Genomic DNA, 16,844 nt, shown 5'->3' with positions numbered 1-16,844 from the left:
AACCCCACAATGAGTATTACAGTGATGCTGTGTGTCTGCATGAAAGACAGAGTATATATAAATATATTCAGTCTGTTATATCCCTGGAAAGATTATATATACGCATTCACAAAATCCACAAGTTGTCTGGTCCAAAAAACCTTGAAGGCTGCAATAGGTTAAATCCACCTTCATCTCTTGAGTGGCTGCTGCAGGAACTGAAAGTACCAAAACAGCACACTTAGTCCCAAAATGTTTAGTTGTCTGCACATGTACATAAAGTTCGACAGATGTCTACAAGTGAAAACATTACATCTGAATGGATCATTCACCTTACTCGCAGTTAATCCTCTCAACATTTTTCAAGAAATGTTACCTTAGCTCATGAGTTCACAATGGAGTAAGTTGCTTGGATGAACCACAAGCGAAATATACACATGCATGTGCATCTATTGAAGAGCCCGTTCCTGGACAATCTATGTTGTACCAGTAGAACTTAGTGTACATCCATGTTGTTTATTCCACCTTCTGATAGTCTGGATTTTATCTCTGTGTTATCTCTGACATACTGTTTAGTTTCTAAAATTTGTTGTTGTTTAGTTGTGACCGACTCTTCGTGACCCCATGGACCAGAGCACGCCAGGCACTCCTGTCTTCCACTGCCTCCCTCAGCTTGGTCAGACTCATGTTGGTAGCTTCGAGAACGCTGTCCAACCATCTCGTCCTCTGTCGTCCCCTTCTTCTTGTGCCCTCCATCTTTCCCAACTTCAGGGTCTTTTCCAGGGAGTCTTCTCTTCTCATGAGGTAGCCAAAGTATTGGAGCCTCAGCTTCACGATCTGTCCTTCCAGTGAGCACCCAGGGCTAATTTCCTTAAGAATGGATACGTTTGATCTTCTTGCAGTCCATGGGACTCTCAAGAGTCTCCTCCAGCACCATAATTCAAAAGCATCCATTCTTCGGCGATCAGCCTTCTTGATGGTCCAGCTCTCACTTCCATACATCACTACTGGGAAAACAATGTCTTTAACTATACGGACCTTTGTTGGCAAGGTGATGTCTCTGCTTTTTAAGATGCTGTCTAGGTGTGCCATCGCCTTTCTCCCAAGGAGCAGGCGTCTTTTAATTTCGTGACTGCTGTCACCATCTAAAATAAGTTTCTAAAATAAGATTTATTAAAAGTCCAGGTGTAGCCAAATCCTGATACTGTGGCAGTGATTGGGAACTGAAGTTATAGACACCCAACGGTGAAGGAAGGAAAGGACATTCTGCACATGCTCAAAGGTAGTCCACTTTAACTGTAATTTCAGATGTACCACAGCTGAGCCCTACTACTGACAATATGTTCCAATATCAAAATATTAATTAATGCTGACTTAAATTAAACTCTGCCTCTGAATATTAGGGTAAGTAGTGTTGTAAAGCAATAAACTGGGAATACCCAGAAAGGTGCCTTTTCCTTTCTTACCTTCCTGAAGATAAGAGTCAGAAATTGGAACACCTCCCCAATTGATTGTATTGATTGCTGAAGCTATTGAGTTTAGAAATGTGACCAAAGGTACTCAACTTCAATAATTTGCACTGTGGCACAATCTGTCACATGTAAACAGAAAAGTAGCCCTCTCAGTACCATGAAGTCACAAATAAGTCTAGTAGTGTCAGTATTGAGAATTTTTTGAGCTGTGGAGGGTAGATTAGAGGAAGGAATTATTGTGGTTTCTTACTACTTTGGTTGTATTCATTGCTTGCGGTGTACGGGATGAAGCAACGTAATATATATGCCCTTAAGCCTGGGCTTTTCCCAGATGTTTGCATTGTGCACAAATAACCCAAGTGGAAATACACCAGTGCTAATTCTCTGGCCAGAATGCATCAGGGCCTTAATCTAAAGCTTCCCATCCATCCAGCTGTCTGGCATTTGCTATTATAGGGCACCCAGAGAGAAATGAGGCTGTGGCTTTATAGCTGCACCCTGGGTGACAACTTGATTTTCTGCTTTCACCATCAGCAGCAGCCGCCCAACATGATGGGGCTGTTAATTTGTGCATTTCATGGTGTCTGACAGGGGGGCCAGAAGAGGAGGGTTACGGGAGAAGGGAATGGAGCATGTCCCAGCCTCGGAAGCACCTGTCTGCATTGATGGCACAGAGCACTTCTTATTAGCGTGCAGGTCTCTAAATGCAGCCCTGGGATGACAGCCTGGCATTCCCAGCACCCACACAGTGTGACAGGCGCCGGCAGCCGGTCCCATTGTTTGCCCTTGATGAGCATGTCATTAATGGAAATGGAAGAAAGTGAGGGCCACATCAGTATTCAAATAGCCTCCATTCTCTCTGCCATTCATCTTGCCTGGCTGGGATGGGCTGCTGCAGATCTCCTTCAGTGGCTCCACTTGCACATTTTTACAGATTTATCCCTTGTATGAGAGGGAAGAAACCCCGTGTGTGCAGTTCGGTCTGGTTGTCCCAGGCACCCCTCCACAGGCACCCTCAAACACTGAGAACATATTTTCTGTACCTAAAAACAAAGTGGGAGCACGATCTCTTACTCTCCTCCACTGCTGTGAATTATTATTGTTTAATTAGAGAATACTTGGTGGGCTATTCATTTGTCTAGGGGTGGCTGGTTTCTCTCCCTTGCCCTAGCCAAGATCCACAAGAACTTCAGGATTGCTTTCTGCAGCTGCATCTCCTTCCCCAGCAGCTCCCTCCCAAAAGCCTGCATCAACGCTGTCCTTCCAACATTGATGGGTACAATAGGAATCAAGATGGACTTAGTTAGCTGCTGTTGTGCTCAGCTCAGCTCAGTTTTGCAGACTATGCCCCACTGTGTTGATCAGGCTTGTTTTTAGTAACATATCCTTGAATACAGAAACTGCAGTTGCCCAGAGATCATATGGAATATCTGGTTCTGAGGGTTTTAAGAGATATGAGGTAGGAGTTTTCTGCCTACACAGACTTGTGCACCTTGAAATGTCAGTGTGCATACATGTGAGAATGTTTGGTTCAAATAGTTATTTACAAATGTTTAGATTAGATGCTACTGTGACATGAACCTGCCCCCAAACCCAACCTTTGATCTCTTTAAACATACACACACACACACATATCTATATCTATATCTTTATATCTATATATCAGTACAGTGGTACCTTGGGTTAAGAACTTAATTCGTTCCGGAGGTCCGTTCTCAACCTGAAACTGTTCTTAACCTGAAGCACCACTTTAGCTAATGGGGCTTCCCACTGCTGCCGCGCCGCCAGAGCATGATTTCTGTTCTCATCCTGAAGCAAAGTTCTTAACCTGAGATACTATTTCTGGGTTAGTGGAGTCTGTAACCTGAAGCACCTGTAACCCGAGGTACCACTGTAGTTGGGGGCTCAAGTGGGGAGAGTGTTGCTGCACCAAGGAACTATTTTTGGGCTTCCCATAGGCAGCTGGTTAGCCACTGCAGGAACAGTTTACTGGGCTATATGGGCCACCAGGGATCTACTTATGTTGTTAGTAGTTTTACTATTATTGTTAGCCACCCTAAAGGTACTGTGAGCAGGGGCAGATGAGTGGGATATAATTTTAAAATAAAATAAAATAACAAAGTATTAAAATAATGTTACATTATGTCCTCCTTTCAGTTTGGAAAAAATATATGCGTATTCAAGACGAGAGCTTGAGTGAGTGAGGCTTCCCTTGAAAACTCTCTGCAAGTTTGCAGCTAGTGCAGAATGTGAATGCTGGAGTGCTGAACTATGTATCAAACTAGAGACAAAAATGCTAATTCTCCAGGATCTGCACTGGCTGTCTATATGCTACTATGCCCTATTCAAAAGCCTAATGCTGACATAGGAAATCACTCAACTGCGGGAGCCTCAAATACTTAAAGGAGAACTTCTCCTTTTATCTGTCTGCCCAGACTTTGCAATCTGCAGGGGACACCCTTCTTGCCACCCTGCCAATGGGTATGACCAATCAGGCACTGACTCAATATGGGATCTGCGGTGCTGCCACAAAGAAGGCCCCCTCTTTGGAGGTATGTCAATCAGTCTCATTACTGAGTCTTTCTTGTAGATGCACCTATTCACCAAGGCCTTTTTTGGTGATATGGATGTTGGTGGATGGGTCATCTGTATATTCATATTATTAGTTTAATGGTTAATGGTGCCCTCTATATATTGTTGGACTACAGCTCCCATCACCCCTGATGACAAGCCATGCTGGGTGAGGCAAATGGGAGTTGGAGTGTCTACACTGTACATTGGCTATCCCTGTATTAAAGGTTCTCAACTTTTCTTAACCTGATCCAGATTCTGCCCAGTACTCCAGAGCTCTGATTCTTGTTGTCTGCTGTGTGTGACTAGTCTAGTATTGGAAAGAATAAAAAGTAAAAAGAAAGAGGCAGAACTGTTGTGCTTATTTATGCAGCTAGCCTCACTGCCCTTATACAGTACTTCTAAAAGGAGGGGAAGGAGGAGATCTATTCACCCAGCTCTCCCATTCATTCATTCATATTGTTTAAAGCATACTGTGCACAATCTTTCATTTCTCCATTAATTAATGGTGAAAATAGATATAGCCAGAAAAATGGCCAACGTGAGCAGTGCATTAATTTATTTTTAATAAATAGGGAATGCCTCATCAAGTGGAAATGCAAAAGCTTGAAGTATCTCTTCATGCTCTGGTTTCTATTCTTAATCTGCCCTACATGGTCGCTCGCTATTCTCCCTTTCTCTTTAAGGCTCCCACAATCAATTTATTATGACATTTAACAAAATATTGTAGATAAGGGCAGGGAGGAGGGAGTACTTTGGAGAAGGTATTCAGGTTGAACAGCCAGAAAGGAAAGGAAGGAGAAACAGTCAGGACAAACACCAGTCTAATTGATCTTGTTTATAACATAAAATTGGCTGGAGCCAAAGAGCAGGAAAAGGCACTCACCTCTCTATTCTAAGCATTTGTGGCCTACGCTAAATGGAAAGAGGTAAAATCAGCTCTTCTGAAGGCCCAGGGCATTACCGGAACATAAAAATAATTAGTTGCCGAGAAACAAAACTGCGTGAATTGTGTGAATTGTGAAGTGTTTTGCTGGGATTCCAGGAATGGCTGTTCTAATGAGGCCCCACACTTCACATTACGCCCCTGATTTCTAAAAGCAGGTCTTCCCCTATTAAACCCAAACAAAACAAACAAACCGCTTTTAATGTGGTATTTCATTTACATTCAGTGCTTTGTTCTCAAGCACCTAGGTTCCAATAAGTGCATGTAATGTTAGTAAACTGCAACAATTCAGACCCCCCCTCCCCCGCATAAAGACACCAAAGAGGATAAAGAGAGGAATTGCAATTTACAAAGCAATTGTCCCAGTGGTTTTGAACCTAAACCAAATAAGCAGGATGTAGGAGATAATTTGCATTTGCAAGGTAGAATCAGTAAACGAGAAAGGCTAAGCAGCCTTACTCCCTGTTTTCTACACACATTTCCCCCCAACATTAATGGTACCTTTGCCAACAGGGTTTGTTTGAGGAGCATGCATTCAAATTTGGTTTTTTTCCCCTATGGCAGCATCTGCCCTTCTCCCATTATGCAGCCTGCACCATTAGAAGTTATTCTAATTAACAATACACTGCTTCCATTATCCTTGAAATGATTTCCAGTAATTTTAAAAATGAGTTTGTGACAACATTACGTCAAATGTCGAGTAGATTCCACTTTTCTCTTCAAGAATCTGCTTTCAGCTTGATTTCAGACTTTAAAGAACACAAGGGCCCTGCTGGATCAGACCCAAAGCCCTTCACCATGGAGTCCAGATACAGGAGGCATTTCTGTGGGAATGTTCTGGGGTGCAGGAGAGGATATATTGACTAATTATATCCTTATCCAACTTGTACTAACAAGTTCCCAAAATATCAGCAGAGTTTATAGACATTCCCCTTTAAGTTCGCAACGGTAACGCTTGCACAGGTTCGCTAGAACCTCTATAATAATTACTCTGGTAATTTCCCCTTTGTTCCCTCTTAAAATACAAGACACGACACAGTCTTTATAAAAGTATAAAAGAGTTTACTCACGTTCTGTTCACAATATGATCCCAGAAGGTAGGCAGGCTTAAAAAGGTTACATGCAGTTAGAATCTATCTTGTAGCAAGATAGTACTGTCCTCTCTTGGCTGGGAGCCAAGAGGGCATGTTGCTCCTTCAGAAGATGAAGATGGCAAGAGGCAAGAGGCAAGAGAGAGAGTGGCTGCCTGCCCTGTGCTTTTATCATTACCTGCACAGGTGAGGCCACACCCACCTCTGGTCACATGCGGAGGAAGTCCGTCCCCAGGAAGTTTACCTGCTTGCTGGACAGACATCCCTCCCCATGTTCTAACATGTACACTCTAGGAATGTTGTCATTGACTGCTCCTGTGTTTACATCCCACATACCCCTTCTCAGGCAATACAACATACACAAAACATAAACAACTTTATTCAACCACCCAGAGTCCCAGCTTGACACGTAGATTCTGGAAACTCTCTCTTGGTAGGGGTTTCGTCAGGATGTCAGCAGTCATCTCTTGGGTGCTGCAGTAGGATAGTTCCACAAGTCCATCCTGGATCATCTGGCGTATGTAGTGGTACTTAACCCCAATGTGTTTTGTTCTGGCCAGGAACTTCTCACTCTGCGTCAGCTTCAGGCAACTTTGATTGTCCTCTAGCAAGCTGACAGGCCCTTTTCTCACCAACCCAAAGTCCTTTATGAGTTGATCAAGCCAGGCGATCTCTCTGCAGGCTTCTGTTGCTGCAACGTATTCTGATTCTGTGGAAGATAATGCTACACAGCTCTGTTTATAACTGCCCCATGAAACAGGTCCATCACCAAACATGAAAACATGACCACTTGTTGATTTATAATCAGCATTATCCCCAGCCCAATCCGCATCAGTATACCCAACCAACTTAGGGTCTCTGACGGCTGGTAACCTTAATTTACAATTCATGGTACCCTTCAAATATCGCACCACCCTCTTTACACCTGCCCAATCATGCTCAGTGGGAGAATTCACTTTTCTGCTAAGAATCCCCACAGCATTAGCTAAGTCAGGTCTACATGTGGTAACTAAATACAAAAGTTTACCAATCGCCGACCTGTAGTCATTGTTGTCTGGCAACTGCTTCGAATCCTGCTGATTCTTCAGGAAGTCAGTAGCCATCGGTGTAGCAACTGGATGTGCGTCTTGCATCTGCATGTGCTCAATTAGCTCGTGGATCTTCTGTCTTTGGCTGAGAAGAAATGAGCCGTCCTCTTCTCTTTCCACCTGGATCCCGAGGTAGTACTGGACATCTCCTAGCTCCTTGACCTCCACCTCTTTGCTAAGGTGTTTTACTATCTGTGTATAGTCTTTCTCACTTGCTGTGGCAATAATCAGGTCATCGACAAAAGCTAAGATATATGAGAATTGTCCATTATTTGACTTACTGTACAAGCACTTGTCAGCGTCGCCTTGCTTGTACCCAAGTTGCGTCAGCATTTTATGCAACTTCTGGTTCCAGGCTCTAGCAGCCTGTTTAAGTCCATAAAGTCCTTTCTGCAGTTTGCACACTAAATGTGCCTCATGTGGTTTCACAAAACCTTTGGGCTGTTTCATATAAATTTCTTCAGAAATCTGCCCATGTAGAAAAGCGGTAGCAATGTCTATGTGTTTCACTCTCATTTTCTTGGAGGCTGCAATGCTTAGAAGCATTCTTACGCTGCTGTACCTCACGGTTGGTGCAAAAACTTCATCATAATCTTCACCAAAACGCTGTGAAAATCCCTGTGCTACAAGTCTAGCTTTGTAGCGCTGCACTTCTCCTTCTGACCCCTTCTTAACCTTGAAAACCCATTTACTGCCAATGGCCTTCTTACCGGGAGGCAGCTCAGTGAGTGTCCAGGTCTTGTTCTGATGCAGTGCATCCATCTCCTCCTGCGCGGCCTTCCTCCAGAGACTGGCTTCTGCAGCTGGCATCTCCTGTATCTCTTCCCAAGTGGAAGGTTCTTGTGGAAACGCCGACCCTGCAAAGTAGGACAACCGTAATGGTGGGACACCTTTGTTGGTTCTGGACGAGCGCCTGACCTCTGGTTCTGCGACCGCATCAGCTTCCTCATCCTCCTCCAACGCAGGCATGTCCCCATCTGAGTCCTCATCTTCGTCTCTGGTGCCGCCAGGGTTCTGGTCCTCTGCGTCTTCTGGTGCGTCGCCTGTAGGGGGCGCTGTAACACTTGAAGGCAGATTAGTACTTTGTGGGGTCTCAAAAGGGAAATATACAAACTCTTGAGTCCTTTCTGACTCATCGGAAGAATCCACAACAGTGTTCTTAGTGTCTACTTTTCCATATTCATCAAAATAAACCGCATGGTATGCATTTGTCTTACCAGTTTGTAAGTCCATAATTCTATATCCTTTGCCTCCAGAGGCGTATCCCACCAGGATACCTGCTTTTGCCCTGGAGTCAAGCTTGTGTCTGTGTTCCTTGGGCACGTGGAAGTAACACGGACTTCCAAACACACGTATGTGCGACAGATTGGGAGCTTTCCCATGCCAAAGTTCAAATGGTGTGCGCTCTGCACCTTTAGTTGGCAGTCTATTCTGCAAATAGACCGACGTGTACACTCCTTCGGCCCACAGCTTCTGTGGCAAACATGCATCCTTTAGCATGCACCTTGTCATGTCCATAATGGACCTAAACTTTCTCTCAGCTATGGCATTCTGCTGTGGTGTGTAAGGAATTGTGGTTACGTGTGCAATTCCTTCCTTGGCCAGGAGAGCCTGCATTTCATTTGAGCAGTACTCACCTCCATTGTCGCTCATTAGCACAGCTGGAGCTCTCTGGAATTTGCTCTTGACCATGGCAATGTATTCCTGGAACTTGTCCACTGTCTCACTCTTCTCTTTGAGGAAATATACAACACAAAATCTTGAAAAGTCATCCAGAAATATTAAAATATATCTATTCTTTCCCAGTGAGGGAACACTCATGGGTCCACATATGTCAGTGTGCACTATGTCAAGCACTTTGTTGCTTCTTTGTTCTGCACAACGTGGAAATGAAGGTTTTACAGCCTTCTCAGTAATACAGCTTATGCACTTTGCTGGAGCTTTGTTGCTCTGCTTTACCTGCAAACCTCTTACAAGATCTCTTTTCTGTAGATCCAGAATGACGTTGGTGTCTCTATGTCCAAGCCTTCTGTGCCACAGGTCCAGATCTGCTTCATCCTTCTGGCTGGAATGTGCCACTTTTGCAGACTGATTCTCTGAAAGATCAAGCTCATATACACCATTGATTAGCTCTGCTTGAGCAAACACTTTGCCATTTCTAGTCACCTTGCATTCTCCATTTCCAAATGTGATCTGGAAACCTTTCTTGTCCAGTGTGGACACGCTGATTAAATTGCAGCTCAGCTCTGGTACATACAAAACTCTAGAGATTGTGTTCTCAATGCATTCATTGTTTATATTGCATTTCAGACTCATGGAACCTGCACCTTTTGCTTTAACAATGTTCCCATCTGCAATTTCAATTTCAGATCCTTCTTCATCATTTATCTCATTAAAATAGTCCTTTTTATATGAAAAATGTGAGCTGGCACCTGAATCAATTATCCATTTATTACGTCTATTTTCACGATTCTGGACAGTTAAATTCCTTTCTTGCAGTAGCCATGTGCATTCACATTTCCCCTTCTTTTCTCCTTTTGGCTGAAAGGGGTGGGGTTTCTTGGCTTTAGGAGCCCTGCAATTCTTTGCAATGTGTCCTTCTTTGTTACAATTGAAACAAATCACTTTCTTAGGCATCTCTTTGGACTTTGTACATCGCCTAGATGCATAACTACTGTCCTTGATTTTAGCATTTCTCACTGGAGATTCAGCTCTATCTCTGCATTCTTCTTTTAAATAACCAATCAAGTCTTTAAAAGTCAGACCTTGTCTATGATCCATCAAACTTACAAATGCGCTAAAGCGTGGTCCAAGTGATGACAACAAAAATGCTATCTTTGTATCTTCATCAAAAGCTTTGGGAGTCAAATCAATTCTCTGAATAATCTCAGTGAACTTGTTGATGTGCTCTGTGAATTCCTCTTTTGAATTCATCCTCACTCTGGTTAATTTACACACCAAGTTTCTGAAGCAGTTTATGCTAGATTCTCTATACACGCGCTCAATATCTCTTAAGATTTGAGATGCATCATCTGTACTATTTATTAATGATAGCTGCTCATCACGAAGTCCACTCAAAATTATGTGTCTAGCTTCGCTGTTCATGCGTTTCCAAGCACTTATCTTGGCTAAAGCTTCCTCAGACGATCCCGTAGGTTGAGGGTTTAAAGCTTCCAAAATGTGCTTATAATCTAAACATGCTATCAAGCGCTGCTTCCAGTGTATGAAATTGTGTTCATTCAGCACAGGCATTCCTAGCTTTGCATCACTATCAAAAGCTGCTCTAGCCATCTTAAAATCCAAAAATTTGAAAAATTCTTCAAAATTTCAAAATTTCTCAAAATTTTAAAATCAAAATCTCAAAAATCTCAAAAATGCAAAACAATTCTTCACTGCCTTGGGTCACTGTGAACTCTGAGGGAAGGGGGGGTGCTTAATCCCCACTGCACAATGGAACAAAGGACCATGTGCTTACCAGGAAGTTAACTCAGAAAAATACTACTCAACTCAAAATCACAATCCAACGCAATCCTTCAAAAATACGCAGAAATATGCAATACTGGGCCCATAACCCTTTGTGGGAATGTTCTGGGGTGCAGGAGAGGATATATTGACTAATTATATCCTTATCCAACTTGTACTAACAAGTTCCCAAAATATCAGCAGAGTTTATAGACATTCCCCTTTAAGTTCGCAACGGTAACGCTTGCACAGGTTCGCTAGAACCTCTATAATAATTACTCTGGTAATTTCCCCTTTGTTCCCTCTTAAAATACAAGACACGACACAGTCTTTATAAAAGTATAAAAGAGTTTACTCACGTTCTGTTCACAATATGATCCCAGAAGGTAGGCAGGCTTAAAAAGGTTACATGCAGTTAGAATCTATCTTGTAGCAAGATAGTACTGTCCTCTCTTGGCTGGGAGCCAAGAGGGCATGTTGCTCCTTCAGAAGATGAAGATGGCAAGAGGCAAGAGGCAAGAGAGAGAGTGGCTGCCTGCCCTGTGCTTTTATCATTACCTGCACAGGTGAGGCCACACCCACCTCTGGTCACATGCGGAGGAAGTCCGTCCCCAGGAAGTTTACCTGCTTGCTGGACAGACATCCCTCCCCATGTTCTAACATGTACACTCTAGGAATGTTGTCATTGACTGCTCCTGTGTTTACATCCCACAATTTCAAGCTCAAAAAACAAAGAATATGATGCATCACCAGCAACAAGCTGCCCCTTTCCTGATTGCAAATCAGCTGTGTTATATTTGGGCTCTGTGAATTAGCTGTGTACTGTTGGATTCTACTTCCCAAATGATCAATGAGGGTAGTTGTAATCCAGTAAAACCCAGAGGGCCACAGGTTAGCTATCCCTGATTTAAGGATAACCCCCTCTCTCTCTCTCTCTCTCTCACACACACACACACATACACACACACCTTCCTTCTTTGCCCTTGGAGTAAGAGAAACCCTGGTGCACGACTGCATGAAGAGCTCTACCAGAGATCTGTATAAAACCTTATTAATAAACTCATCAAGTTACCAACTTCTGAATTCCATAGTCAAGCTTCAACAGACAACATACTTCTTTTTCTAAAAAGACTGACATTTCAGATGCAATGCTGAGCTTCTGCAGCTGAAAGAGCCTGCAGGGCAAGTGGCACGTGCTTTTGTGAGAGAGTATGAGACCTGCCAGGTACAAAATATATTTCTATTAATGGAAATGTTTCTGCAATAGAGAGGTTATTATGAAAAAAACTATAATCCTGTCAGTATCATGTAAAAACATGTTTTCAATAATCAATGTATTGGTTCCAGTTCAGACTGAAATTACTGGCACTGACGCCTACCTAGTGACGTGAGATGAGAATACTCTCTACAAACTATAAATTCTGTGTCGTCTACACAGCTGCTTTAAATGTACACACCTCATTAATCGAGAATATTCTCCAAAAGATTATTCTCAAGAATTTAACATCACTTCTTTGACTAAATGAAGATGTACTCCCAAGTTCTATTCTGAGGGGGATATTTCAACAGCAGAAAGGATAATATGCTGCTTTTGAGAATCTCCTCAGTTTCAAAAGTGGTTTGCCAAACAGTATGAGGACAGTGGGAGAAAGAACTCAAGCCCCAAAACCTCTGGACAGCCAGAGCTACTTAAATGGCAACTTTGTATCGTAGCCCTTTTTGTAGGTGGAACACACCCTGAGCAAGTCTTGATGCCACAGGAAAACAATTATTGAAGTACTCAGGAGTAGATCTAAATTGTTATCAATCAGATTATTTTTCTCAACACAATATCTCCCCCCCCTTTTTTTTCTTTCTTTCTGCAGTGAGAGAATGAAAGACATGCAACTGTTTCCATGACAGAAATCACACTTTCATTCCTATTTGCCAGGGCCATGAATGGAATGAAGATTCTATTACTTGAAAGCAATGAAAATATGTATTATTTTCCTGCATCCATCATTTATGCCACAGAACAGATCCAGAGCAGAAACTCCTGTTTAAATCTCTATCTCTTCTGTCAAAACAGGCACATTTTGAATACAGGTATGCCTTTAATGTCATTGTGCACCACATAAAGTTGCATTTTCATTGACTTGAGGGAGTGCTAAGATTAATAGCTGCCAAAATCAGGATGCCATTATGATATTTTGTATTCTAATGGGAAAGGAAAGCAGTATTTGCTTTCTGTTCTAGAGCTGGAGTATCAAATGTGCAGGAAATAATCTAGTGCATTACTGTACTCTGAAATAAATTGAAGCCCTTACCAGACAATTAAAACAATAATCTTGATTTTACTTTTAGTGCTATGCTATTACCAACCCTATGGGACGCGGGTGGCGCTGTGGGTTAAACCACAGAGCCTAGGACTTGCCAATCAGAAGGTCGGTGGTTCGAATCCCCACGACGGGGTGAGCTCCCATTGCTTGGTCCCTGCTCCTGCCAACCTAGCAGTTCGAAAGCACGTCGAAGTGCAAGTAGATAAATAGGTACCGCTCCGGCGGGAAGGTAAACGGCGTTTCTGTGCGCTGCTCTGGTTCGCCAGAAGCGGCTTAGTCATGCTGGCCACATGACCCGGAAGCTGTACACCGGCTCCCTCAGCCAGTAAAGGGATGAGCGCCGCAACCCCAGAGTCAGTCACGACTGGACCTAATGGTCAGGGGTCCCTTGACCTTTACCTTATTACCAACCCTAAGATAATACCAGTGGTGTGAGACTTCAGAAAGTATCAAGTCATTGTGAAATGTGGCCTATTTTTTAAATCTATCAGATATTAACAACAACAAATACTTAGCAACTGTATAACAATTCAAAGCATTTCACATACAATAGCTTGTAATTATTACAAGAGCCTTGTAAGCTAAATGCATGGTATTACCCCCATTTTGCAGATGAGAGCAGAAGTTAAGAAGATTGCCTAAGGCTACCAAGTGAATTCATGGTAGAGAAGAGATTCAAACTGGGAGCTTTCTGCTTTCCTGCTCAGTCTTTTAGCCACTATGAAGATTCATATTTAAGGAACACCAAAACTTACCATATTTTTAAAATGCAAAAATAAAATGTAAAGTTCACCAGTTCAGCCTCTCAGGATATAAAACATTTTAACATTTAAAGGGCTTTTAAGTAGTGCTGTGGGATTTCCTTGCTCTCTCAAATGATATCAGTAACAGCAGAAAGGGACGCATGGCATGCACTATTGGAACAAGTGCACTTAATTGTGAGGAAGAAATTTCACATCACCAACAGTGAAAATAAAAGGCCATTTTGACTGCAGAGATTGTGAGCATTCTGCTCTTTATGATGGGCAAGCTGCCAATATAACAACTACTTTCCTGTCACATGGTAAGGAACTATGGTCAGAGCAGCAGGCAGCATGGGACAGGGATTCCTGGGGGGGGGGGCGGCTAAAAATCGTGCACCCAGGGTTCCAGCCACCCTCTCCCCTGCTTCACCCCTGCATACAGATGTTCTCTAAGCCCCCCCCCCCAACTCATGATCTTTCACACTATTCAGTTCATTAAAATACACATAATGCCTGTTGCTAATCCAGCTCAGCCAAATGCTGCACCGGCTGGGTCCTTGAGTGGTGGGCCATGGTGGAAACAGTGGGGCTCTTGGACCTACTGTCAGGGGCAAGGTGGATGTAGACACTGGTTAACCCAACCAGGCACTTTGATGAGAAGCTCCACATCACCTTCCATAACCAGGAGGTCCACTCCAGGAGGTCCATTCCACGACAAGCCTGCCCCTCCAGACACTAGTGAAAGAAGGGGGTGCAGTGGGTGTGGCCTGACCCGGGGTGACTGCTGCCCCGCCCCCCTGGGATGCTCGCCGCAGGCGGCGCCCCCCTGAAGTGCCGGAGCAGCGAGCTCCGCCTCTGCATCCAGAGCAGCGATCCTGCTGATGTGTGCTTGAATTTCTCACTCTTCTTCTTGGAGGCAATATAGGTGATATATAGATGTATTTGCTTTGTGGCGAGGAAATAAAGCAGTTCTGGTATGTTTCCAGGACTGTCATCTCTTGATTATTGAGCTGGCATTTAGGAATGCAACAGGCCATGTTTCCCAGCCCCCATATGCATCAAGCGTCTACCATGTAAAAGACTGAGTCTTTTCCTCCTTTCCAGAATAACCTATAATTTACAGCCCACTAGAGCTGAAAATTGGTGTCCCAACAACATCTGGAGGGTACCCTGCTGTACAGGTTCATTCTCCACCCACAAACACATTTTTAATACATATAGATTATTATAGTTATATCCTGTCTTTCTATGATTACAAACCAAACATTGGAAACCTATTTTACAGCTGAATTTTCCAATGTTTTTTGGACATCCAAGTCCTAGCTCTAGGGGCAGAGATGAGATATAATAGAAAAATGCACAGTCAGGATTAAAATGTATTAAAGGCCTATGCTTAAAATTTCAACCCAATGAAAAGCAACTAGATGCTGAACTAAACAGGCCTTTCACTGAAAATGTGGACTTTGGGGAGGGCATCTACCCTTTCTCCAACAAGGGATTCATAAGAGGATTCTGATTTCCCTTCACAGAGGCTTCCTGAGAAGGAAGCAGCATATAAGCAGGGAAACTTCCTTCTCTTTGAGGAAAATAGGATGGGGTAGTAAGGTAGTGGGGAGAGAGAAAGAGAGAGATCAGGAGGCGTAAGATGAACATATAACTTGGCCCCTAGGGATTCTCCCTGCTTCCCTCTTCACTTAAACTCTATGTCCAAATGTTTAAAACTTACAAAAGAATTTTGGCAAGGCAACCAAAAGAAAGTGGTAGGATAGCAAAAAGAATGTGTCCCTATGTGCCCCACTGCCCCTACTTGATGTATGGATGGACTCTTCAAAGGAACCCTCTTAGTAAATCACAGTGGATAATGAGTTGCGTGTATCCCATGATTCCATAACTGCAGCAGGCTTAGTGTTGAAACCATTGAAACTATGGTTGTGTACACATCACTGGCTTAAAACACAGGTCATTATTTTTCTAAATCTGGATTGATTGGTCCTATGTAGGCCCAGCCTTAATGCAAAATATTAGCTTTTCTAATGCATTGTATGCCTAGCCTTGGCCATTGGGGGCAGCAAGAGAGGGGAGATAGCTCTTGACAGAAATCAACTCTATGTTAATAGTAAAAACCTGCTTCTGACTAGAGTTGCTATGAGAAGAGATAAATATCTCTTTGTTGGCATGCAGAACAGCTATGATTTAGCCCATCTCCTCACCCAACAAGCAAGCAAATGATCTATTTTGAATTAATTGCTCCAAGATAGTGTGCTAGTCTGCAAAACATATCCTGGTTTCTGCATATCAGGGTGGAGATTCAGAACGCTATTATTGCAGCAGAATATTATTTAGGTTTTATGACAAGGAGTTAGGGTCAAGATGAAAACTTTTCAGATTTACATTTTTATCCTGCACTGACCTTTTAGCTCCATTCCTTAATTGAGCAAGGCATGCTAAAGAAAGTGATTATTATGAGGCGGCCACATCCCCAGGGTGTTATGAGGTACCAGGCACAGTTAAACTATCTCAAGACAACCATGTTCTCTAGAGTTGCTTTATTGCTATTATAAAAAATCTTTATATGGTGAAAAATTTGTATTTTTATGCTGGAAGAAGATGAAGATGACAGTTTAGACTTTGAACAGTAGTTTCCGTTTGAGCTTTGTGCCCACAGAGATTGTAAAACATCTAAGACTGGGGCGGCCACTTGATTGGCTTCTTAGGATTCTAAAGGGGTAGATTAATCTCTGTGAAATTCATAGTTGGAACATTCTGCCATTAACTGGCACTTTCCAGTTATCAAGGTACTTTATGAAACTGAAAAAGTCCTATTACAGTTGCTAAATAGGCAACTTTGGGGGTGTGGTTCTCATGAAACCATCACTTCTCTAGGGTAGCTAATCTTGACTGTGCTTTGTGCTAGTTAAAGACACAATGGCAGCCTCCTTGTCAAATAACCTTATGCCATGTTGAATCATATTCCTAAAAAGGATTGTAGTTTGTATGGTGCTGGCACCTAGAACTCTGGTTGTGTTTGGAAAGACTTCAACACCTTCCGAGTATTTGATCAAGGACATTGCAACAGGTTGCTAATGGTACCTCCATTTGAATTCTCCACCACCACATTTACCTAATATTTTGAAAACCTATTTCCATGATTCCAATCTGGTGCTGTGAAGCACC

At 42.9% G+C, this 16,844-nt stretch overlaps 1 long non-coding RNA gene across 1 annotated transcript in view; it reads left to right on the top strand.

The window, feature by feature from the left end:
- The first annotated feature begins 3,127 nt into the window (after nucleotides 1-3,127).
- The window catches only part of LOC309352665, a 76,396-nt gene continuing 62,679 nt past the window's right edge, over nucleotides 3,128-16,844 (top strand). Inside the window, exon 1 of the long non-coding RNA XR_014161406.1 lies at nucleotides 3,128-3,336. This is a non-coding gene — a long non-coding RNA (uncharacterized lncRNA). The remainder of the gene's footprint in view (nucleotides 3,337-16,844) is intronic.

The sequence above is a fragment of the Podarcis erhardii genome, assembly GCF_964252035.2.
Source record: "Podarcis erhardii genome assembly, chromosome: 11".
Lineage (NCBI taxonomy): Eukaryota > Metazoa > Chordata > Lepidosauria > Squamata > Lacertidae > Podarcis > Podarcis erhardii.
This window is presented reverse-complemented; position numbering and strand designations above follow the sequence as displayed.